The sequence below is a fragment of the Pantherophis guttatus genome, chromosome 1 (assembly GCF_059756535.1).
Source record: "Pantherophis guttatus breed Tessera chromosome 1, ASM5975653v1, whole genome shotgun sequence".
NCBI classification, from domain to species: Eukaryota; Metazoa; Chordata; class Lepidosauria; order Squamata; family Colubridae; genus Pantherophis; species Pantherophis guttatus.
The window spans coordinates 146,459,998-146,485,095 of record NC_142063.1 but is presented as its reverse complement, the minus strand read 5'-3'; the positions used below and the strand labels follow the sequence as shown (position 1 = coordinate 146,485,095).

Genomic DNA, 25,098 nt, shown 5'->3' with positions numbered 1-25,098 from the left:
GCATCATCAGTATGCTGATGATTCCGCACAATATGCTGATTCAGCAAATTGTATCTAAAATAAAGAGAAATACCCTATTTAAGTTCTAAATTGATGGTTAATGTCAATAGCAGATTATGTAAAGATAAACAAATTAAAGGGTATTTTAAGCAAAACAGGTTGCAGACTTGGAAGGCAGGTTTCACAAAATTCTTTACAATGAATATCTCTCCCACTAATCCGCAACCATTACAACTATAGTCTGTGTGCTACTTCACTGTTAATCTTACTAATTATAAACCTATAATTCCTTTACTAATTTAAAAGCCCATGCTATATTAGTTTTTTTATCTTAACTATATTTAAGCCACAGTGACACACACTCTTATAGCATCACCAAGCTCTGTTTAATTGATGGCAATGGGCAGGACCTCATTAGTAAAAATATGATTTAATTAAACTTGACCAAGTTTAATAATAATATTTAAAATCTCCCCTATTTATTGATGATTTATTTAGTTTATGATAATCTTTTCAATAAGTCTTAGTGTGTCAACAGACTCAGTGCTTAAAATGGTGTATCTGATATTAAGAAAGTAGCATCTGTGCTGGCGATGCTTGTTTTTATTTATTTTTCTTCTCATTTCTGTCTTTTTCCATGTTGTTTTATGTTATTTATTTATGTTATAGGATTCATCTGAAAGGGAAGTTCTTACATTTAATAAACAAACACAGGAAGCCCTCACTTAGGGATCACAATTGGGACTTGCAACTCGATCGTTAAGCGAAGTGCTCACTAAATGAACTGCAATTGTGCTTTTGATCTTATTTCAGCTTTGCTTTAATTACAGATCCACAAAAGGTGTAAATGTGAGGATTGGGATCAAAGTCAAAGTTACTTTTCTCGTTACTGTTTTGAGAACAATTGCTAAATGAGACAATTATTAAATAAGGACTACTTGTATATCCCCTGTCAATCTTTTTTTTTTTGTGCAGATAATCTTAACTGTCTGTCTTTGCACTTGTGGAAAGATGCATATTTATCAGAAAAAAGCTGATCTTTTAATAGAATTTGAGGCCACATGGCATAACATGGTACTTATATGATGCCTGACTTAAAGCAATAGCTTTTGCCTGGGGTAATCGCCCATCCCCCATATTTTTGCCTTTAAAGGTGTGTAATCACCCTTTTCCATGAAGCAATTCCAATATCATTGAGGCAAATTGTTGTAGGAGCTGCTGTTCCATTTCCACCTGTAGCAGCACCTGTGGTTTGATAAGAGCCCTGGCAGCGCAGTGGTTAGAATGCTGCATTGCAGGCTAATTCTGCCGACTGCCAGGAGTTCGATCCTGACCAGCTCAAGGTTGACTCAACCTTCCATCCTTCCGAGGTCTCTAAAATGAGGACCCAGATTGTTGGGGGCAACTGAACATTCAATAACCCTGGGTCTTCTGGCAACCTTTTCAGAGATTGGGCTGATTCAGTTTGTGGAGTGAAGTCCTGATGTCTCCCTGTGTTACCATGATGTGAACAGTGCCTGCAGATGGTGTACTGAATTAATAATACTGAATCAAATGCACAGTCAACCTTTTCCTTCTTTGTTCCTAGGGTAAATTTCAACTGGCTTTTTACAGGTATGCCTAGTGGCTGGCAAAAAGGAGAGAGGGAAGCATGTTGCAATAAATGCATGGCCTGGTGTAAAACTGGCCACTAGAGGTTCTTAATATGGAAAGAATAGATTTAGAATTGATGATTTTGGAGACTTACCTGTGAACAATTGCTAGTCAATGTAAGGATGGGGGGAGAGATGCGGAGTCCAAGTTCGTGCATGATAAGGATAGCTGATCTATTTGATAAAGGATACTCAATGACAGATTAAAGTAATTGTAATTTGCCTGGGATGGTATAAGGATTCCTGCCTTGGGCAGCGAATCCTTATACCATCCTAGAAGATCTCCAAGGTCTCTTCCAGCCCTATGACTCTATGAATTAGGCTTGTAGGTAAGCGAAACCATCTATGGATTCTTCATTTGCTGTAAAATGTGGTTTAAAAGTGAAGTTTCAGTGAAATAAAAAAAAAAATAGATTCCCTTAAGACACGTAAGGAAAATATAAAAATGCCATTAAGCTCACTTTCAAAAGCAGATGTATTTCTTGCATGTTTTCTCTTCTGTGCCATGAATAGAAGGTATTGTTGAAGACTATGCCACTCAAATATGCTTAGTTTCAGCAAAGGTATTGTATCATGTTTCCAGACCAGGATATTATATACTTTTTTTTCTTACAGTCTTTATGAATCTTTAGACTGAAACTGATATTTTAAGATTTCCACAGAAGATAATGTTTAAAGGACTTGCAATCTTTTCCAAAATATAAATACAGTATCATTAAAAGCAAGAACCATATGGACAATTCAGGGATATTTACTTGTACTGAATGTAAAAGATTCTTCTTTTATGAACAGATGCTATAAATATAAGTCAGAATTAACAGAGTTGTTTGGTATTGAGCAATTCCAAATAATGACATCAGTGGGCCTTTCCAGATGTTAAAAGAATTGTGATTTTTTAAAAAATTGAATGCTGTATTTCTGGTATATGAATATTATCTTAGGTCCAGTAAGCTGGTATCTGATTCTTACATACTCTATGAACTGCATGGAAAGGAGGGGAACTGAAGGCAGTCCTCGACTTATGATCACAATTGAGCCCAAAATTTCTGTTGCTAAGTGAGACATTTGTAAAGTGAGTTTTGCCCCATTTTACGACTTTTCCTGCCCCGGTGATTAAGTGAATCACTGCAGTTGTTAAGTTAGTGACATGGTTGTTAAGCGAATCTGTCTTCCCCATTGTCTTTGCTTGTCAGAAGGTCATAAAAGGTGATCACATCACCCCAGGACGCTACAACTGTCATAAATATGAATCTGTTGCCAAATGTCTGAATTTTGATCAGGTGACCATGGGAATGCTCCAACACTCATGTGAAAAATGGTTATAAGTCACTTTTTTCAATGCCATTGTAACTTCAAATGGTCACTAAACAAGCTGTTTATAAGTAGAGAACTGTCTGTATATAGAAGTCTGCCCCCCTACTGGTTTTATCTTTGTAGCACTAACTTTGCTGGGCCATTGTGTGATTGGCACAAAATTACCAGGTGAATTATTTAGTCCAATATCTTAACCATTATCATTTTCTTTTAATGACCCCTTATCCCTCGCGGGGTGGTATCTGGGCAACTGAGTGTTTATTGGCCGGATACCCTTCCTATCACCAATGCGGAGCTTTGTTCAGCAGATATATTCTCATTGTACCCAGAGAGAGAAATATCTGCCTCTACCTAGGATCGAACTCACAACAGTGGTGGGTTTTAATTTTAGCTGCTACCGGTTTGCTTGCGAGCACGCTCGCGAGCGCAGGCAACACTTCTGCGCATGTGCAGAATCTTCTGCAAATGTGCAGATACGTCCAGGTGGGTGGGTGGAGCCTCCCGTTGCTACCGCTACTGGTTCACCCGATTCGGGGTAGCAACCCACCACTGACTCACAGCCTCCTGATTGTGAGGCGAGACCTCCACCTCTAGGCCACTGTACTACTCCAGTACTTTATCCATTATCCCACACTGCTATTTCCTATCCTACCCTTTGCTACGCCTCTGTTTTAGGTTTCTGAATGATGCTGGTTTGGTTGTCTGCGAAACTGATCCCAGGGCACTAGAATTGGGTGGGGAATTCTGGAAACCATACAATGTTTAGAGTCCCTGGGATACTTCCCAAGAAGCAATAGGATTGTATATTTTGTGGAATTTGTACTGATTTTTAGAAGAGAGTGTAAATTGCACCCAAGCAAAAGAAAGGAAGAACGAATGAGAAAGATGCATATAGGAAAAAAACAAAGTATAGAGAGCCCTTGACTTATAACCATTTGTTTAGCAACCATCCGAAGTTAGAACAGCACTGAAAAAAGGGATTTTACAACTGGTCCTCGCACTTATGACCATTGTAGCATCACCATAGTGACGTATTCAAAATTCGTCCTCTTGTCATATATTTATGATGGCTACAGCACCCCAGGGTTATGTGATTGCCATTTGCAAGCTTCCCAGCCAGCTTCTGACAAGCAAAGTCTATGAGGAAAACTTAATGGATTCACTTAATGACTATATGCTTCACTTAACAACCATGGAAAAAAAGTTATAAAATTGGGTAACACACTTAACAACTGGCTGGCTTGGCAACAGAAATTCGAGTCCCAATTGTGATCTTAAGTCGCGGACAACTGTATTACACAGATACAGTATATGAGAGAGAATAAAGTTCTAGACGTTGTTTACTTTGATTTAAGAAGGATATAAAAGGTAAAGGTTCCCCTCACACATATGTGCTAGTCGTTCCCGACTCTAGGGGGCATGCTCATCTCCGTTTCAAAGCCAAAGAGCCAGCGCTGTCCGAAGATGCCTCCGTGGTCATGTGGCCGGCACTTTGACTAAATGCCAAAGGCGCACAGAATGCTGTTACCTTTCCATCAAAGATGGTCCCTATTTTTCTACTTGCATTTTTTAAGTGCTTTTGAACTGCTAGGTTGGCAGAAGCTGGGACAAGTAATGGGAGCTCACCCCGTTACGCGGCACTAGCGATTCGAACAACTGAACTGCTGATCTTTCGATTGACAAGCTCAGCATCTTAGCCACTGAGCCACTGCATCCCTGTAAGAAGGATATATGTGGGCTTATATTAACATTTATATATCTTAATTATTAATCCAGATAAATGTATTTTATTTGTATATGTATTTGGTGAATCTAGGAAGAAATTGGGCTCGAAGGAATCGATTTAACGTTTTAAAAAATGATGTCCTTGTAATATGATGGTTTAAAATTAGCACAACAAAGCGGGCCCCTAAAAGAATCATAAAGTGCAAGATAAATTTACTCAGTAAGGTTTCCTTAACAGATAACTTTGTTCAAATATAATTCTGAGCAGAAATATTGAATATGAGTGATTAAATTTGTTTTATTTCTCCCTGAAATAATAATAAAAACCCATTTACATTACATCTTCCTATTCCATTCCTAATACTAATAGCTGTTAATGTATACTCATATATTATGATTTATGTTGATTGCTTTTATTTAGTATCTTATGACTATCACTGAATGTTGTATCTTATTATTTATGATGATTGTATTTTATGATTATGATCATGATTCATCACTTGTTGCTTGCATGTACACTGAGAGTTCTATTCTATTCTATTCTATTCTATTCTATTCTATTCTATTCTATTCTATTCTATTCTATTCCATTCCATTCCATTCCATTCCATTCCATTCCATTCCATTCCATTCCATTCCATTCCTGTTAGTAAAGAGAGGGTTTTGTTCAAAAGCTCGCACATTTGTTTCTGCTTCCCATGTAGCACGTGTGTCTGATGGTTTCAGTCACAGTACAAAAAGCAAGCTACTGCTAAGAGCAAAATTTGGAAAGCAGGAAATGGCTTTTGTTCTTGGTTACTTCAATGCTATGATTTCCATTCCTCGGTCTGTTCAAAACAGTTTGAAGCTGAGCCATTATCATCTTCAATTCTGCCAACCTTGAAATAAAGAGAATGTGTAGAGAATATCATGAACCAATTACTGGTCTCTTTGTGGATCTTGGAATAACACAAATCCCTCAGAGCCCACTCACCCCAAATAGAAAAAAAAAGAGAGGTAACAATCCCCTCCGAATCTATGTTTTTATTTATGCTCTTAGTGTTTGTCTGGTCACTTGCAAAAAACCGATGAGTGATTTCTAAGAGTAGGAGATACAAATCATCAAGCTACCTTTTCTCAAATGGCTGTAAAGACCCACCAGCTGTGATAATGAAAAATAGCACATCAATATTTTTGCAACTAGGCACCTTTGTAAATGTGATGGCTGGAGAGAGGCAGGGAAAGAGAGATGAGTTCTAAATAAGCAGAACACTGAAGCTCAGTGGTGGGAACTCCAGGAGATGGGAGGCAGGGTGAAACTATAGTTCACATCAATGGGGATAATAGACCACCCACAATCGCTGTGGTACTGCAAACACTACAAAAAATACACTACTGTTTAAATCAGCAGAGGTGGGGGAAAAATTGATTCGGTTCTCAGAACCCACCAATATCATATAACTCTACTAGTCCAAAGTGATTCCAAACTAGCATACAACCCTTATATTTAAGTGCCAGTGGTCAAGGATGAATGGGAAATTAGTAATGGTTGCCTTAAGGAAGGAAGCTGCTGAGTGACTGACACAGTGAGATCTGATATACGAGAATATAAAGCATAGCATACCATTTTAGGCTTACATACTGCCCCATAGTGCTTTATAGCACTCTCTGGGTGGTTTACAATTTTGGAGCATTATTTGCATATTGCCCCAACAATCGGTCCTCATTTTACTGGCCGCAGAAGGATGGAAGGCTGAGTCAACTTTGAGCCCCATCAAGATCAAACTCCAGACTGTGGGCAGAGTTTGCCTGCAATACTGCACTTTAACCACTGCACCACCAGGGCTCCTTCCTATATGTGCACACGAAGCTATTTCTGCTCAGCCAGATCATATCACCATATTATTTTTATTTATTTATGAATATATAATCAAAGTTTCTTCTCAAAAACTTCCCAAGTGGCTGTCAGATTAACCTTTCTGTGGTGTTCACCAGACACCATGTTGTATCTGATGTTTTTAAAGAATTTTTTAACAAAACAATTACATGAAGAGCTTTTAGCGTGCAAAGGAAAATACCAGCCTCTATCATCAGCCTTATTTAAAAGAAACTCAGGCATTCTTAGGAAATAAAGAAGTTATTTATAAAAAATAATAAAGGTGGGGAACAAACAAACAAATAAAGATGGATAGCTGTGGCCTAGTTCTTTATCTGGAAGTGTGATCTTGCAAGAAAAATTATGTTCAAGTGAGAATTGAGTAAATCATGAGAAATATGCATGTAAGTTGAATGTAGAGGGAATGGGGAAATTCAGAAATATGTGATGTAAAACAAGACAAAGAGCATCAAGAATGAATGGCTTTTAAGTGAATTGTCTATGAACAGTACAAAAGAATTACAAACCAAATCTGGTTCAGTCCTATAGAATGAATGAAGATTAAATTACAACATATAAGACATATCAACATGTAAATGGATGTTTAACAGTGTTGACTCCATGTGGACTGCTTGATCTAGTCCCTACAGATTCCTTGGCAAGATTTTAAGAAATGGTTTGCCATTGCCTGCTCCTTCTCTAGGCTGAGAGAGAGTGACTGGCCCAAGATCACCCAGCTGGCTTTATGCCTGAGGCAGAACAAGAACTCCAATCTCCGGGTTTCTAGCCTGCTGCTCTCATTACTACACCAAATTGGCTCTCTACCAAATATGAGGGAAGTATGAATAAGTCAAGAAGAAGAAACCCCAAAATTTGTAGTTCAAAACATCAAAAAGGTGAGGAATCCTGCACCGATCCATATATGGATTTTCCATTTAAAATTATTTTAACAATTAAATTCATTCTCATGTTCAGTATTGAATATTATCATCTTGCCATCCAATAGCTGCACCAAAAGGGAAGGAGAAAGGTGGAAGCAATGAAGACTAAGATACTTGTAAGGTTTAATTTAGGATCTCTGAGGTACTAAAAAGAACATTCCTGAGGTAAGAGATGGGTATATAGAAAGGAACATCTGGGCTCCAGAACATGGCTTTTTATGTTTCCAGAATGAGCCAATAGACAGTGAACCTTGTCTCTATTCCAGAAAGCAATTTGGACTGGAAATTCTTCCCATCATGATCACACAAACAAAAACAAACATTTTAGATATGTACTAAAGAATGCTAACCATGATAATCAACACCCAGATCTTGTTTTTTTTTAAAATTTCATTGCATTTGAGAATGTCAACATTCATGTGAAGCGTGAAATACCTCAAATGCCATGTGCATTCATGATGGCTTATGCAAAGTGTAGTTAGTGGTGCTTAAAAGTCCTTCCCATTGTGCGTTTACCAGCACAGCTATTAAAATCTCTGTGTCAGAAAGCCAGAATCATCTGTTACACACATATACACACACATGCAAATCTGCTTGTGCTTTTGACTTACTCTCCTTTTTTTACTAGGACGTGAAAACAGATTTGAGTTTCTTGCCTACAACCAGCTGCCTGTATACTATATCTGTTGCAGAAATTGTCTCCTGGCATATAATTTCCCTCTCAAGTCTTCTGACTGAGCAGACTGCCCTTTCTTGGTTACAGATGGCTTTCCTGTCATGTACACCCTGTAGCCTTGATGGCAGCTATGTGCCAGACCTGCTGCTCTACAAATGTTCTCCTTTTGGAGCACCCAGCTAATATTTTTGAAAGCACCGAGAGTGTTAAAGGCCTCTTTTCTAAGAGTTAAATGGAATGGTGGAGTAAAATTGTTGAGCAAAATGTAAGGGGGGCATAACCAGAGATAATAAGATAAAAGGCCAATCAAATGTAGGCCTAATATTGAGAGAACTTTTGCACTTGGAGTTTTATAAAGGCATCAAAGTAATTTTCCAAGAAATCTGTCGTCATCTCACTTTAGGACAAATGGACTCTAGCCAGGGAATGATTGCCAATTGCACCAACAAAGGCAAACATGCCAAGTATTTTGTCAGAGAATAAAACAGAGAGATTTAGAGTCTATTCTCTCTTCATTTCACATTGATATTTAGTGTTCTTAGTGTTTTGTTTCATTTTTTCTCCAAATAAACACTTTCGAAACTTTTTTTTTCTAGGTTTACATCATTATATGTTTGTATATGACTTGATTCTTTTTTCTGGCATCTGGATTTTTAAAATATATATGTATATATATATTATATATTGCAGTATTTATTCTAAATGTCAAAATAGTCCTCAAAGACATAATCACCTCAAGTGAGGTCTAATAAATCCTGCTTCATTTCTCAGCAGCTGAAAAAGCCTGCTTTATTTCATTTATATTCTTGAAAAATAGTAATATATCCCACAACAATTCCTTTAATACCATCAAACAAGAACATTTGCCTATCTCAGGTCTTTGGGAAGGACTTGATATATGGATAAAAATGCCAAATCCAGTCTAAATATCTGACTGGACTGAACTGTACAGTGAATCATAATAACAATAATTCAAAACCTGCAAATAGAAACAGAATGTGACAAAATAAAGCAAAGATAGTTGTACCAATCCTAACAGGCGCCTTAGGTGCAATCCTAAAACAATTTTAGCACCATTTAAACACCATGGGCATTGACAAAATCACCATTGGTCAATTGCAAAAGGCAGCTTTACTTGGAACAGCTTACATGCTGCGATGATATCTCTAACTGTCAAACTACATCTGCCTATCCCAGATCGTTGGGAAGAACTGAATAAGTGAATAAAAATGCCAAATCTAGTCTAAGCATTTGGCTGCAATGAAGCATAATAATAATAATAATAATAACAATAACAACAACAACAACAGCAACAACATTTTGACTCTACAAAAAACCACCTTACTCGGAACAGCTTACATCCTCCGACGATACCTTAACAGTTCCTAGGTCCTTGGTTAGGACTCGAGCTGCTGAGCTATTAACCAGCCTCAAAGGCTGTGAATCTCACTAAAGATTAACCAATAATAATAATAATAATAATAATAATAATAATAATAATAATAATAGCCTGAAAGGTACTGTGAGTTAAATTACTTGGGGAGTTCTAATTTCTTGTATGTAATAGGGAGTATAACGCAAATCTATCAGGCAGCTTTAATCTTTACCATTTGAAATTTTAACCAGAGTCTATCCAGTGTGCTCATTTCTGTTAAAGAGAGTTATTTTAAGAATATAATGAGAGCATGACAATTTTTACTAATTATAGTGAGAGGCTGGAATATATTTAACTTCTGCCTTGGAAGATGCTTGTTAATAGTCATTTGTCAATCATTTTTAACTCGTGACCTTGCAGTGTGCAATATGCTTTGGAAACAATGTTAAAATGTAAGGAAATGACGAATTTCTAAACATAGCTGAACAATTTCTCAAAAATATGAAATATAGACATGTTGTCTTTGAGGTACAGGATTATTTGTAAGATGCCCTTGAGCATGATTAACAGTGTATAGCAAGCAGCTCTTGAGCAGCAAACCAAGATGTGAACAGCAACAACAAAAAAACCCATTCTGTTCTATCAAAAGGAAGAACAATACCAGTAATATAAAACAAGTTAATTGAGACTGCTGGCCTCTGCTAGACAAAAATAAAAAACTGGCTTTCAGCAGGAGCTGACATGATTCAAAATGAATGAAACACAGTCCATTAGGGTAGGTCCTGCATATGTACATGCACATACATTCACACGGTACGGAAAGCGAGTACAATGCAGGTATCGTATTTTTCAGAGTATAAGTCACTCGGGAGTATAAGACGCACATTTGGGGAGGAAAACAAGAAAAATTTTCTGCCTCTTCCTACCAGCATCCATCTATATTCATCTGGCTAGCGAGCTTGCAGCAAAGAGCCTGGTAAGCTTCTGCACGTTATCGCAGCCTGATTCAGCATGAGCAGCTGATTGGTGGTTGGATTGGCCTCCTGGAATACCACCAATCAGCTGTTCCAGGCAGTGGGGATTGCCACAGCCCATCGCTGCCTCTGCGTGTCCCGTTTTTGGCCTCCGCATGCCCGGTTTTTGGCCTCCGCACATCACATTTTCAGCCGGTTCCAGGAGGTGGGGATTGCCGCCACCGCCGATCCCCACCACCTGGAAGTGGCCGAAAATGTGACACATGGAGACCAAAAATGGGGCATGTGGAGGCTGAACATGCGACATGCAGAGGCGGCAATCAGCAGCGATGTGCTGTGGCGATCCCTGCAGCCTGGAACAGGTCTAAAATGGACCATGCTGAGGCTGAAAACATGATGTGCGGAGGCCGAAAATGGCCGAAGGGTGGAAGCCAGTGGCTGGGTGGGGCTTCGGCAACATTCAGTTTATAAGACACACCACAATTTTCACCCACTTTTACGGGGGGGAGTGCATCTTATACTCCAAAAAGTATGGTATATAAAGAGTCTCCAGATGGAATGTTCACAGTAGAGCTAGTATCATTCAAAGTTCACATCACAAGCCACACACAAAGCAATATAAATGAAGGATATATTTCAAAACACAGGGAAAAGCAGAGTTGACAATCTCAGATAGGCATCTGTGGAATGCCACAGTGTTGGAATCAACAGTTGAATGCAACTAGAAAAAAATGCAGTGTGAAGGAGATCTTGTCATTTGTGACCATTCCATCCTGCATGACCGTTAGCAGCCAAACATTATTGCTGTTTTCTTCTGTTTCTAAAATAACAAAAGTGAAATCGACATCCATAACATGATCATACTTTTGCCAGTCATAGTATGTAAACAGAGACGTTTGAGGTATTTTCATGCTTTCTCTAACCAACCCATCAGTTACTTCTGTTAGATTTTTTGATCCATTATCATTGCACTTATTTTATTTTAAAATTCATTCCCTCCAGCTTTTGACCTTTATGAGAATCTTGTGAGATGTTAGGTTGAGAAACTTTAAGGACTTGCGTGATTGATACACTTTGTCAACCAAAGCAATATTGAGGGCTCTTTTTCCCATATTTATTTTTGGAATTTACAGGTGGAGGAGCCATTCAGACTGAGTTCAAAAGGATGTTTTCTCTACTGATGGTTACTGATTATGCATTTTTGGTACCTGGAAAAGTTCTTTATTAATCTGACTGTATCTTAGATATAGGGTATTTATCCATAATTTAATTTAGCTATAAGTTCCTTCTCTCTGCTTGTCTTGTGAATTTATACTTTTATTAGCCATTCTTGGGAGAAAATTGAATTGGAAAAGGCAAATACTGTTTGTTAAAGGGGAAATGCAAATATTACCTAGGAAGCTTGAAATACTGAGCTGAACATAGGACATCATGGTCTAAGTCCAAGAATCTAACTCTGGTTGGGTTAGGGTTAGGGTTAGGTTATTAGCAGTCTCTGACTTTGAGATTGCTACATTGGCATACTGTAATATGAATATACTATATAATACAGGCATTCTAGGTAGGCTGTAGCAGGGTAGATAATGTATTCACAATATTTGCTCTTAATAAAGTTTATGTTTATTTACATAAAACTTTCCTGAACTTCTAGACATTGTTCTTGCACTAAACTGTGCAGTGAAAAATTCAGAGTATGTTATTGTGTACTATTGTGTTGACATTGAGAGATGGGTTAAAGTAAGAATCTTTTCATTGACACTTGTCGAATGGCATTGCCTTGCACTTCTACTGTTCTCTTTATTCCAGTAAGGTTCATATTGTAGATGAAGCATTTTTCAATTTCTGTGGGAAGATTGCAGTCAAAGCAGATGGTTTTTAAAATTATTTTTCTGTTTCCTGATAGGCTTTATTAATATATCATTCATTAACATCCTTTGTTGCTTACTAGCAGCATTATATGTCATTAAATTTGTTCAGTTGCTTTGTTCAATAATTTTGAAGATGGCTTTCAAGAGATAACTGTTTGAGTGGTACCTAGAATAGAATATACTCACAGGTTGAAACTCTAACTTTATTGTAGACCTATGCTTATTTGGAACTTGAAGTTTTGTAGAGTCCAAGTCTATTGTATGTTGGAGTAGTTGAGGAAATGTCGTTCTCTTTACTTTCTCTTCTAGTATTGATCTCTTTCAGTAAACTCTAGAAAAATGATACAAATAATAACAGGAGCCTGAAACTGAGAGCAACTAAACTAGTAAGAATCTACATAAATGTTGGAATAAAAATATCTGATGTTAGATTGCCATATTATATAGACTCAAGTTGACTTTTATCCAGAGCTTTATCCAAAGCCTAGTTTGTAGACATTAATTTATAGTTTTTATTTCGATACCAAAATATATCAACCACCCATTTCTACAGACATTTCTTTGTTAAATATGTAAGAATATGCTTAATCATTTATCAATCTACTACGCATTTATGCATCTTTACTACGTTTTCCTAGTCACTCTTAAGATTTAATTTTTCTTTTTTAAAAATATTTTTATTAAAGTTTTCAAATATAAAGATTAAAAAATTAATAAAAATAAAATAAAAAAGATGTATAAGGAAATGATCCCCCCTTCATCATAACAAGTTCATAACATTTCACTAATTTATCATCTTCTCTCATACAACACTCAAAGATTTTCACACATTTTTTGTCTTAACTATAAACAAATTTTAAAGCTTTATCATTCAGTCAGCCAAAGTCTATTAGGATTTACCAAAAATAATAACATACATACATACATACATACATACATACATACATACATACCCTTAACCAAATAAACCAAGTTTATATTCCTTTCCTTTGAATATACTATAACACAGTAACATTACTCTCTCTGAAAATACAATAAAAATATTTTCTTCCCATATCTTACCCCTTACCTGTAAACAAATCTTTTAAAATCTCATCATTTGGTCTGATCAAGAAAAATACACCAGGAACAACTTTATATTCCTGATTTCATTTCTTTCTTTTTTTGCTAAAGAATAACCTAAGGAATGAAAGAGTATGCTAAAAGTTGGCAGAAGTGGTTTACATTATTTTCCACATTCTTCTTTGTCTCCCAATGGAATACTGTTTGTGGGTAGATAAACTCTTTTTTTCTCTCAACTGTGGGATTGGGACTTCAGTATCTATGTTGACTAAACTGTTGAGTACCGCCTCCTATCTATTGTCACCACCATCCAATGGCTTTGTTTTGCCCTTTGGGGTCCAGAATTGAGTACCTGTAGGGTGTTCAGGGCAGGCAAATAGAAGCTGCTTTTCCTTGTCCTGATTGTATCCAAAAGGAAGAACAGTAGCAGGAACAGAGGGAAGTAACTCTCAAGAGTTTGGCATGTGCATCAGTCCTTCTCAGATAAGGCAGTTGCACAGCAATGCCAGCACCTCATGCTGACCTTAGAATGGTGGGCTTCTAGTTGATCATCCCTTCAGGTTGACACATAGTATGACTCAGGGATGGGCTCTACTTACCTTTACTACCGGTTCACAATGGAAACTTTTGTGCATGCGCAGATCATTAATTATGACGTCCAGGTGGGTGGGCGGAGCCTCCCGCTGCTTTTACTACTGGTTCTAAAGAACCAGACAGAACCGGGAGCAACCCACCACTGGTATAACTGGTGTACCAGCCCCCTGCCAAGCCATGACAGTGAAAGAAGCAATTTTCTCCTGACTCCTGTGGAATCAGACTGCACATTGCATGTTTTATTTTAAAAATGTCCATGATCAGGTGTTCCATTGTGCATATTTATTGTCTTGATTGTTTATGGAAATTCTTGAATATTACATTTCATGCATCTGCTTACAGGATGTTGTTTAGCATCTGGGGATAATTCAACTGAGTATTGCCTTTCTTTTGTCTTTCAGATTTCAAAACCGTGATGCCGCAGAACTGACCACATTGATCGCAGTAAGTTAGTTGCTCACTGTCTGACATTAAGATAATTTTTTTACAAGTATGATTTGTATTGGAGCACTTAAGAACAGTGGGCATGACCCAGGGAAAGTTAAATGCGTGAGAAATTGTGTAGCTTTATTTTTTCTTCTTCTGTTCAATCGTGTCTAATTCTCAGAGACTGTCTGGACAAATCCCGGCAGTTTTGTTGACAAGGTTTTCAGAAATGGTTGCCATTGCCTTCTTCGTGGGGCTGAGAGAAGGTGACCGATTAAGGTCACCCAGATGGCTTTGTGCCTACCGTGGGACTAGAACTCACTGTCTTCTGGTTTCTAACCTGATGCCTTAATCACTACACCATACTGACTTTTGTGTAGCTTTATATATTTGGAGAGGAGTAGATTGGGCAGAGTTAACCTACTATATATTGGGTAGTTCCAGTGCTGTGAAGCTGTTACTCAGAGGACTTTCTTTACCTGAGTACATTCAATGTATAATACCATAGTATGTGAGAATGACCTTGAGAGACAGGAAGGAGAGCTGCAGACTAGACAATGGTCAGATAAGAGGCAGTTGAGCTTCATATCAATGAGAAGTAAATGGCATTTTAAGGTTGGGTAGCAAATCGTACCAAGAGTCGATACTGGGGGGATAAAATGGGGACAGTGAGTGCACAGAACTTGCTCTGCATTTCATAAGCTACCCTGCTCCTTTAGATATAGAGGAGGACACTGTTCTGTTTCGATAACTGAAGTAAGATTCATCTACTGGATTGTTCAACTTCTTTATATGGAACCATTTTGCCACTTATTGAGGATAGCAAAATGTCATCCGTCGCTCAGGTAGGACTTGCAGCAATTTTCAAACAGCAGTCCTTTTTTTCTGTTTACTATTGTCACACAGGGAAATCATACTCTAGATGCTGTTTGATATTATGATTATGGCTCATTTGCTGCATGGAACACACGATTTCCAGCCACTGGTACAAATTGGCAAAGCACTTTTTTATTCTCATTCAGAAGTCATACTTGAAGTGAATGGTGAGAATAAGAAATTTAGAGCTGGCCTGATTCTGACATTTTTAAAAACAAAATCTGGTTGGGTTTTATAATTGTAATTGCACTGCGCGGAAAATAAATGAGTGAGACCTATCTCCTGATAAATCAAAATATCAGTGAGTTGAGATTTCCATGTAAAGCTATTCTTTTAAGTTTGCAGGCCGGGAAGCCCTTTGCTGAACCATAAATGATATATTCAAGCATAATATATGGTTGGTTGGTTCCCTCTAGTGCCCATGGTTAGCTCCCATTGAATTGCTGGGTTTGCTTTGGTATGTTATGCACATGAGTGTAGAAATAATTAGAAAACCAATAGTTCTAGCCTTAGTAACGCCTAGTCCTTGATAGCATGTATTTATTGATTTCATTTTTGTGCTTTTAGGCCATATATCATAAAAGTCCCTAGGCAATAAACAGAATGGCCAAAAGGTCAGATAGATAAACATACACAAAAGAACACATTCTTACATTTAAAATAGATTTAAAAGGTATCATTTTGGCAAAGTTTCCAAAATTCATTAACGAAGGAATTAAAGATGGTGGCCAATTGACACACATGTTATTAAAGATTTCTCAATGGCTAACACAAGAGGAAGTCTAGTTACTATACTGGGAAGTGAATTTCAACCAGTCGGCTCTCCCCAGTCAACCAGACAGGAGACACAATTAGATGGACTAATTCCATTTTATTGTAAGGCTGCATTAGTAGAAACTTGCAAGTCTGAAAGTACAATTTCTCACTGCCACTTTGATCCATTAGTGCAACTCTTTCCTAAGTTTCTTTGTCTGACTTTTAAGCCACTTGGGACTCCTACCTCTTTTGTCTGATAGTTTCCTTGGTAGCATCTCTTCCTCTCATTCTCCAAGGCCATCAGCACATTCTGTACATCAACTCCATTGATCCAGTGGGTTGGCTGCTTCTTGACAGGGAATTATCCAATAATCTTACTTGGGCAGAGAAAATCTTGAAGGATTCCTCCGGTGTTCTGGACCCAAGCTGTTTAGGACTTCAAAATCCTGTTTCCCCATGGCCTGGTTCAAAAACCAGCACGTGATGCCAAATGTTTTATCCTTCCTATGGTTCAAGCTCATATGTTATTTTACCTACCATTTGCACAGTTTATTAAGATTTTTAGGGATTCTTTAGGCAGTCTTTATGATTGCATTCAGAAAAATCTATAGTTTTATAATTTAACTGTTCTCCCACTCTCCAGGATATTTATAAATATTAAATAGCATCGATTCCAGCACAGTATCTTGAGGGAAGTGCCCACTGCCCAGCTCAGTTTCTTCTATTGTGAGAAAAGTCTTTATTTGCTTCTCCGGTTGTGTGTGTGTTTTCCTTTTCTTTTTTCTTTTAACCTAAAAAAATAGTAAATGTCTGTTTTAACTTTTATAACAACATGCTTCTAGAAACATTTTGTTCTATTTCTTTTTTGCTGTTTTATTGTAACCTTACATTTCTTGTGGCAGAATTTTTTGGGCCACACTAATGGAAAAAGAAAAGGAAAAAAAATCAAGGTTTAAGTAACTTGACATCTTTCATCTGCTTTTGGGTCGCAGAATTATTAGGGTGCTGGGAATCCAGGGGGGTTTAGTTCCAAATCATTTGGGATTACCAAACTCAGGAAAGCTATGTGAGAATTTGTTTGGCTGTTACAGTGTTTAAAATCTGCTCATTAACTACTGTATTTGGGGCCTTTTATCATCTTTCCTTTCTTCCTAGACCTTTTATCACAGATTTTACAGAAAATAAAAATATATTTTGTGTTGCATAAACCTGGATGTAATGTGGTTAATCTTGTTTCTGATTGTAGGAGAGAAGACAAATTCAAATCAGAAATTATGAAGCTGATTGGTTATGATCCTTGTCATGGTCAGACCATTCCCTCCTTAGACTTGACTTTCTGACCGCTACACCCCACCGCAGGGAGGCGGAACCAACCAGGTGGTTCTGCCCCAGGCACCTGATGGACCCTGATAGGTTCCGAATGGAGCTTGGGCCATTTCCTGAGACTCTGGCTCACGACTAGACGGAAGACCTGGTGGCCGCCTGGGATAGGGCGGCTGCTGGTGCTTTAGATCGGGTTGTGCCTTTGCGGCCTCTGACCCGGCACCGAATCTGCCCAGCTCCTTGGTTCTCCGAGGAGCTGAGGGGGATGAAGCACCGGAAAAGATGCCTAGAGAGTAGTTGGAGGGCCAGTCGCTCCGAATCTGACCGTACACTAGTGAGGTCTTACATCAAGACCTACCTAGTGGCGATAAAAGCGGCGAAGTGTAATTACTTTCCCGCTCTTATCGCGTCGGCAGATAATCACCCAGCTGCCTTGTTTAGGGTGACCCGCTCCCTTCTCCATCTGGGAGCGTGGGAAGACCCCTTGCAAGGACATGCTGAGGATTTTGAGCATTGTCTGCACTATAAAGTCGCTCAAATTCGGGAAGGCTTGGACTCTGACTGGGTCGGTACAGGCGGGTTGTCCGAGGTGTGTCTTGAGACTGTTACCTGGGATGAGTTTGACCCTGTGATCCCGAGGACGTGGACAGGATGCTGGGGAGGTTGAACGCAACCACATGTTTATTGGACCCGTGTCCCTCCTGGTTGGTGCTGGCTACCTGGGAGGTTACACGAGGCTGGCTCCAGAGGATTATAAACGCTTCCTTGAGTGAGGGTTTCTTGCCTCCCGCCTTGAAAGAGGCGGTGGTGAGGCCCCTCCTCAAGAAGCCCTCTCTGGACCCAGCTGTTTTGGCAAACTATCGTCCAGTTTCCAACCTTCGCTTCCTGGTGAAGGTTGTTGAGAGTGTGGTTGCGCGACAGCTCCCGCAGAACCTGGATGAAACCGTCTATCTAGATCTGTTCCAGTCCGGCTTCAGGCCCGGGTACAGCACAGAAACGGCATTGGTCGCATTGGTTGATGATCTCTGGAGGGCTCGGGACAGAGGTTGCTCCTCTGTTCTGGTCCTATTAGACCTCTCAGCGGTTTTTGATACCATCGACCATGGTATCATGCTGCGCCAGTTGGAAGGGTTGGAGTGGGAGGCACTGTCTTATGGTGGTTCTCCTCCTATCTCTCTGACCGGTCGCAGTCCGTGTTGGCTGGGGGGCAGAGGTCGACCTCAAGGCACCTGGTTTGTGGGGTGCCACAAGGGTCAGTCCTCTTGCCTCTCCTGTTCAACATTTATGTGAAGCCGCTGGGAGAGATCCGTGGTTTTGGGGTGCAGTGCCATCTGTACGCTGATGTCACCCAGCTGTACATCTCCACCCCAGACCACCCCAACGATGCCCTTGAAGTGATGTCCTGGTGCCTGGAGGCCGTGCGGGTCTGGATGGGGAGGAACAGGCTCCGACTCAACCCCTCCAAGACTGAGTGGCTGTGGCTGCCGGCGTCCCGATATAGTCAGCTGGTGCCATCGCTGACTATTGGGGGTGAGACATTGGCCTCCACGGAGAGGGCGCATAACTTGGGTGTCCTCTTGGATGCACGGCTGTCTTTAGAAGAGCATATGACGGCCATGGCCAAGGGGGCTTTCTATCAGGTTCACCTAATACGCCCTTTCTGGATTGGGACTCCTTATGCACGGTCACTCATACCCTCGTCACTTCCCGCCTGGACTACTGCAATGCTCTCTACATGGGGCTCCCCTTGAGGAGCACTCAGAGGCTCCAACTGGTGCAGAATGCGGCCGCGCGGGTACTTATGGGGGCGACATGGCGCTCCCACGTGACACCTCTCCTGCGCAAGCTACATTGGCTTCCAGTGGTCTTCCGGGTGCGCTTCAAGGTATTGGTTCTCATCTTCAAAGCGCTCCATGGTTTAGGGCCCGGTTATTTACGAGACCACCTTCTGCCACCGATAACCTCCCACCGGCCAATACGCTCCCACAGAGAGGGCCTCCTCAGGGTGCCGTCGGTCAGGCAATGTCGGCTGGCAACCCCTCGGGGAAGACCCTTCTCTGTGGGGGCACCCGCCCTCTGGAATGAGCTATCCCCAGGGATACGACTGATCCCGGACCTCCGGACCTTCCACCGGGCCCTGAAGACTTTTTTATTTCAGCAAGCCGGGCTGGGTTAAAAATCTTTTAATTGGGGAATTTTATGGGTAAGGGGTTTTAAATTGGGGAAGCCAAAGATAAATTTAATTTCGTTTTATAGTATTTAATGTTTGTATTGTGTGTTTTTAATTTTGGCTGTTCACCGCCCTGAGTCCTTCGGGAGAGGGGGCGGTATAAAAATTTTAAAAATAAAATAAATAAATAAATAAATTTGAAATTAAGCACCTTTTAGTGTCTTAAAATATATACTTTTGAGGAAGGTGGAGGGCGTGCCTTCAAATCACTGTTGACTCCTGGTACTTGCCTGAGCAAATTCTTGCAATTTTGTTGGCATGGTTTTGTAAGTGATTTGCCATTGCCGCCTTCCTAGGGCTGAGAGGGAACAACTGGCCCAAGGTTACCCAGCTGGCTTTGTGCTTCAGGTAGGATTAGAATTCATGGTCTCCTGGTTTCTAGCCTGTTACCTTAACCTGACTTCAGGATATCTGGGATTAATCTAAAGAAGAGGTTTCAGCCACTTGTGGAACAAAGCCTTGAAAAGATGACCTCACTTTTCTTACTGCTAATGTACAGCCATTGGTTTTGGATGCCAAGTTCTTCACTGTCATTTTACTTCCAGCCATCTGTTGTGGCTAAACAGCTTGTATCTGGATTTGTCATATTCTTCTGCCCTAATGCTTCGTCATGATTAAAACAACAGCCGAAGCCCTACAACCTAAAGAAGAAAAAGGTAGACTTCTTCAATAAGCCTTTGACACTATTTAGCAACTGTCACAGCTACAGTGTGGAACTTCTGCCTTCCTGCTCCTATGCTGAAGGCTAGCTTTTTAAATGTGAACATATAGATTTTCCAATTTGCTAGGAAAAGAATCTAGTCAATTCAGTTTGGTTTGTGAGAACAGGTTGCTAAATTGCCACAATCATTGCAGCCAAATCCCAAACTCATTTCCCCCCCTATTCTGTCTGGACAAGCTGGCTTATCCAGATGGAATGGAAAAGAAAGGGATCAGGATTTGTATGTGCAATCAAAGCCAGGCCCTTGAGAAACTGTGCTTTGAGCTTTTTAGAGAACCAGCTTATCTTGACAGAGTGAATTTACCTCTACCTAAGATACTAAGATTTGAGTATTTAGAGGAGAATTTATTTTCTGTTAATTCCTTTTTAATGGAATGTGGTGTGTTTGTACTTTATGGAAGAAGAACTTCTATTTTTAAAAAAACATACAATAGTCCAGGGATAATCCAATAACAAAGTCTTCTTACCAGTTGTCGTAGTCATACACAATAAATAGTTGCAAACAGTAGCATACAGAGTTATCCGAGCAAAAACAGGAAAGAGTAGCTAAGAGCAGTAAAGAGCAGTAAAGAGAAACAAACCAGGTTTCCAGCTCCCTCTTAAGGACATTGGCTACAGAGTTAACCAATCAGGACACAGTATGATGCAATACAGCAGTCTTAAAGCTATATTGAGGGTTTATATATATGCCAACCCAACAAGTTAGGTAATAGTCATTTCCTAACAATACTGTGCCTATTTGGTTCAGCAGGACTTTGAGCCTGAAATTGTTTTAAATCAACCCAGTCCTAAGTAGACCTATGTACAGTGAGTTTAAGATTGCAGTTGATGATCTTTATTAGTATAGGCTTTAAAATATTTTAATTACTTAACTGGATGTCATATCAGCAATACTAAAAATAGAGGAAAGAAAATTCTAAGACCCCATACTTTTACCATCCATACTTAAGAACGATGTTAAGATATAGCATCTTCTGTCTTCTATCTTCTGAGTAAAACAACCATGATCATATTTTGTAATTTGTTATTATTAAGAGATGTGATCCAGTTTAAAAGGAATTCTTTGTATGGATTTTTTTCCTCTTCCCAAACCAATGTATTCATCAGACGTTTCAATCTAACTATAGTTATATTGTTATTTAGATCAGATTCTTGAATGTGTATTATCAAGATGATCAGCAAAATCAATCCAAATTGAAATTGTAGTGATTTGCGATGACTTGCGATGTTGCAAAATTTGAGAACTTCTGTTTTATCCACAGGAATGACTAGCTGTGTTTTTCAACATAGCTTTTAAAAAATGAATTGGTATAACATTATTTTTTATTTATCAAATTTAGACATGGTTCAAATTACTCTAATATTTACAATTTTGAAGGGCTATTGTGAAATGATTGTCCAATCAGATATTGCCCAATTTAGACAACCGTCAGAGGTGGGTTTCAGCAGGTTCTGACCAGTTCTGGAGAACCGGTAGCGGAAATTTTGAGTAGTTCGGAGAACTGGTAGTAAAAATTCTGACCGGCCCCATCCCCATCTATTCTCTGCCTCCCAAGTCCCAGCTGATCAGGAGGAAATGGAGATTTTACAGTATCCTTCCCCTGGAGTGGGGTGGGAATGGAGATTTTACAGTATTCTTCCCCTGCCACACCCACCAAGCCACGTTCACCAAGCCATGCCACGCCCACTAAGCCACACCCACAGAACCGGTAGTAAAAAAAATTTGAAACCTACCACTGACAAATGTCCTATCTGAGCCTGGTCACCTCCCGATATCTGCACTCTGGTTAATCTTAAACAAGAATAATTAGGACTGTTTGAAGACTATTTCTAATCCTGTGAATACAGATTCCCATGTATTGTAGCAAATTATCTGCATATCTCTCCTTGTTTCAAAAATGTTCAAGAGGCCAGTTGTTTTTGAGAAGTGTATGAGTCAAATCTCTTTGTAACTTAGTGGTTCAGGTTGAAGCTGATGGCACACTGCGAAAACAGGACAGTTTTAAAATAGAGAGCCTGTCTATTTATGGGTGTCTGAATCTTGGATGCTTAGCTGGCTGTTTTGGAGAGATCTGAGACTTTTCATCATTGTGGATTGTTAAAAGTGGTCGATGACTACCAGTGCAGTTTGAATGGAATTTATAGCTGTTCTAATTGAAAATTAATTTGTTTTCTGCCTTTGGTAGTCAAAGATAAAGGTGAGCCTTTGTTTGATGCTGCTGTATTTTAACTGTGTCAGGGAATCCCAGGCAGAAGAACTCTTATCTTTCCTTCTTTAGCGCAAGCTGAATATTTTATGATAGTCTGCAATCTTGTATTTCAGTAGCGACCTTCATGCCTGTGTCCCATGGGTGCTTTACAATCAGTAAAGTTAAAATCAGATCTGGTAGTGGATGGATGGGTGGGAATGCTAAAACAATTGTTTTAGAAATGCTGACTAAAAGGAATCCTTTTAAAGGTTAGCTTTAAATGGTTCCCAAGTTGGGGATGCTTTTTGCTTATCAGACAGTCAGGGCCCACAGTTGAGTATGAAACTATTTAAAGTCATCTTAAATATTTTTTTTTAGAATGGAGGAAAGGATAGTATCAGAAAATGCCCAGATTTGTAACATGAGGTTAAATCTTTAAAATAGGGGGATACAAGTGATTTAGTGGCCAAAGGAACAAGTTTGTAGTAAATGTGTACCCTAGCAGGTTCCTGTGAAAACCAAAATACCCTCCCTCTTCTCATATGCATTTGAAGCAACCAGAAGGCAGAAACCAACCAACTGACCAGTAGAATGTAAGACGGGATTTACACCTCATCATAAACAGAAAATATCCTGTAGTATTTTTCTGAGATGCTAGATATTGTGAAATTTGCTTGAACTTGAACTTGAACTGCTAGCTCTATCAATCGTGGAACATGTCTTTCCACGATTGATAGAGCTAGCAGGTCTGGGCTGCATAAACCCAGAATTGGATTTTTCTGTATCTCTCTGCTTACCCTCTAACGGTCCTCCACACAGTTGCAACCCAGATCTGGTAGCCTTAATATGAGGAAGAGCTCCAAAAAGACTTGGATCTCTTTGGAGGGATGGCAGGAGGCATAAGAGAGATAAATGAGAAAATGTTCATTGTGACTTCACTATTGCATGTTCATTTTCCGCTGTGCTTAGGTGGAGATGATCCGGAGGCAGGGAATTCAAGTAATCTTTGCCAATTCTCTCTGAAAGTGTTGTGTAACCATTCCCACTTATCCAAAGAGGTCTTCCAAGATGCTAGTTGCTATCTATAAAGTCCTAAATGGCATAAGGCCATATCCTATCTTCCATAACATCTGCCTGGCTGATTTGATCTTGCAGGATTGGTGCACTCTTATCTTTTTCTGATTAAACAATATCATCTATCAGGACCCCAGAAATGCATCTTCTCTGTAGCAGTGTCTGTCCCATGAAAAGAGATTTCCCTGCTCAGATCCAAGTATTCCTACTTTGCCATTGCTTAGAAGAGCTGGGAAAACCTGACTCTTCACCCAGGGTTTCGGCAAGGGAGAGTGCAAACCTTCACTTGTTCATATATTTTATCTTTTTTTTTTTCATGTTTAATTGATTTTATTGTAATTTTGTTTGTTGGTTGTGAACTGCCCAGGGTTGATGAGAATCAGGTGGCATACAAGTTTAATAAATCGTCCCCATTTACTATAATAATATTTAATAAATCATCCTCAGTGCCCCTCAAGATTTGAGTTTGACTCTAGAACTGATCAAAAAGTTGCCTCTAAATTGTAATTTTTAATATGCTAGAAGAAGAGATTTGTTAATTACACGGAGAGTGATTGTGTTAACTATATTTGATTTAATTTTAATTAAAATTTCATTAACTCAAGCTTATGTTTGGCTCTTTTTGAAGGCAAAATGCAGCCTTCAGTCTGAACAAGTTACACTTTCCCATTCCAATACAGGTAATCAGTTTGTTAGTGACCGTTCAAAGTTACAACATTACTGAAAAAAGTGACCTATGATTGTTTTTCACACATACGACCGTTGCAGCATCCTCATGGTCATGTGATCAAAATTCAGACGTTTGGCAACGGATTCATATTTATAACAATTGCAGTATCCCAGGGTCATGTGATCATCTTTGCAACCTTCTGACAAGCAAAGTCAATGGGGAAGCCAGATTCACTTAACAACAACAACAACAACAACAACAACAACAACAACAACAATAATAATAATAATAATAGTAATAATAATTAGATTTATATGCCACCCTATCTCCAGCCGGACTCAGGGCGGCTCACAACAGTTAAGAAACATCTAATAAAAAGTTAAAAAATAAAATCCAAATCTCATAATTTAACAGTTAAAAGTACAATTAAGACTAACGTTAAAATTAAATTAGAATTAAAACCCCATCAGTCCAGGCTGGCCAAACGAAACAGCCACATTTTCAGGTCTCAGCAGAAAGAGCGGAGGTCGGGGGCCACCCGGAGCTCCAGGGGCAGTTGATTTCAAAGGGTAGGTGCGCCCACAGAGAAAGCCCTCCCCCTGGGGGTCGCCAGCCAACACTGTCTGGTCGACGGCACTGAGGAGGCCCTCTCTGTGGGAACGCACCAGGCGATGGGAAGCTGTTGCTGGCTGCAGATTGTCCCCCAAATATCCAATGCCGTCTCCGTACTGTACTCCGTACTGAAACCCAACTGGTACGAATCCAGGTACTCCGCTTCATCCAGGGCCAACGGGAGT

At 39.4% G+C, this 25,098-nt stretch overlaps 1 protein-coding gene across 38 annotated transcripts in view; it reads left to right on the top strand.

The window, feature by feature from the left end:
- The window catches only part of BAZ2B (bromodomain adjacent to zinc finger domain 2B), a 249,203-nt gene that overhangs the window by 56,349 nt on the left and 167,756 nt on the right, over positions 1 to 25,098 (top strand). For all 38 annotated transcript variants that reach the window (XM_087881942.1, XM_034425933.3, XM_087881938.1 and 35 more), the window contains exon 2: positions 14,438 to 14,480. The gene's annotated coding sequence lies outside the window, so the exon portion shown is untranslated. The remainder of the gene's footprint in view (positions 1 to 14,437; positions 14,481 to 25,098) is intronic.